Here is a 1,811-nt window from a genome sequence, read left to right as displayed (position 1 = left end):
ATGCCTTCAATTAAGTTGCAGAGTTCTGGAGAGATATTTGAAGTTGATGTGGAGATTGTCAAACAATCTGTGACTATCAAGACTATGTTGGAAGAGTTGGGAATGGATGATGAAGGAGATGCTGACCCAGTTCCTCTCCCAAATGTCAATGCAGCAATTTTTTAAAAGGTCATTCAGTGGTGCACTCACCCACAAAGATGACCCTCCTCCTGAAGATGATGAGAACAAAGAAAAGCAAACAGATGGTATCCCTGTTTGGGACCAAGAATTCCTGAAAGTTGATCAAGGAACACTTTTTGAATTTATTCTGGCTGCAAACTACTTAGACATCAAAGGTTTGCTTGATGTTATATGCAAGACTGTTGCCATATAATCAAGGGGGAAACTGCTGAGCAAATTCCCAAGACCTTCAGTATCAAAAATGACTTTACTGAAGAAGAGGAAGCCCAGGTGCAGAGTACCAGTGGTGTGAAGAGAAGTGAAATGTTGTGCCTGACTCTGTAACACTGTAAGAATTGTTTCAAATACAGTTGCACTGCTCTGTTTATAATTGTTAATATTAGACAAACAGTAGACAAATGCAGCAACAAATCAGTTGTGTTAGCAGAACACTGTCCTCATTGCATGTGTAGTTTGAGTATAGCTTCCAAGTCTATGGCTGAGTTTCTTCTAGTATGATCAAAAATTTCTTTTTTCTTTGCTCTGAATAAAACTGCTGTGGGTTCTCTATAGAAAGTGGCATTTGGGGCTTTCCCTCTTTTTTTGTAAAGCAATGTCTGCCTAGTTTATAGTCCAGTTAACTTTAGTGATCTTTTAAAAGTTGACATTGTAAATAAAACAACTTGTAAGAGTTTTCTGAAGTAGAATTAACAAAATATCTTTATTCATGAGTTGGAAACTGGGAAAAGGAGTACTTGAAATAAATGATCTGAGGGATTTTTAGGATGTCTTCCAGCCTCCTGGTATTGATTAACCTGTAAGTAGCAGAGTTCCCTTAAGTGCATCGAGGGCTTGTTTTTAATTTTTAAAAGTCATAGCTTTGACTATATTGCCTAGAGACTCAGTTACTACCCAGCTTATGGTTTTTTGGAAGAGACATAACTGGACTGTTTGTTAGCTTTTCAATTAAAAAAGACACAACCCCCCCAAAAAAAGAATGGTCAAAGTGGACCCCAATCTCTTCTGGCTTATAAAATTTCTGCTGAGTGATCTGTTGTTAATCTGATGGGTATCCTGTGGTAGGTGGTCTAGCCCTTAGATCTAGCTGCCTTTTAGATTTTTTCTTTGGCATTGACCTTGGACAGTATAATGTGTCTTGGGGATGGTCATCTCATGTAATATCTCACAGGAATTCTCTGATTTTCTTGTATCTGCATGTTGACCTCTCTAGCAAGATTGAGGAATTTTTCTTGGATTATGCTTTCAAATACTTTTTCCAGGTTGTTTTCATTCTCTTCTCTCAGGAATACTAGTTAGAAGTTTGTTCTCTCTACAAATGTTTTTTAATTCCTTTTATTTTGGTCCAGTTGGGTTGATTTGAAATAATTTGTTCTACTTGGTCTAGTTTGTTGTTAAGTCTTGCAACACTTTTTTGAAATTCCTGCAGTAAATTCTTCGTTCCAGAAATACAACCAAATTCTCTTTCTTTTTTTTTTTTTGAGTTGGAGTCTCACTCTTTGTCGCCCAAGTTGGAGTTCAGTTGCACACTCACTGTCACCACAGTCTTGACCTGCTGGGCTCAGATGATCCTTCCACCTCAGCCTACCAAGTAGATGGAACTACATAAATTCTCTTTCAGCCGGGCTTGGTGG

General features: G+C 37.9%; 1 pseudogene; it reads left to right on the top strand.

The window, feature by feature from the left end:
• LOC103256820 lies at positions 1-482 on the top strand (annotated as a pseudogene).
• Positions 483-1,811: the final 1,329 nt, after the last annotated feature.

Source organism: Carlito syrichta, unplaced genomic scaffold (assembly GCF_000164805.1).
Source record: "Carlito syrichta isolate Samal-C Ts95f unplaced genomic scaffold, Tarsius_syrichta-2.0.1 Scaffold296660, whole genome shotgun sequence".
Classification (NCBI taxonomy): domain Eukaryota; kingdom Metazoa; phylum Chordata; class Mammalia; order Primates; family Tarsiidae; genus Carlito; species Carlito syrichta.
Note: the sequence above shows the minus strand (reverse complement) of the source record. Positions and strands in the feature narration are given on the sequence as shown.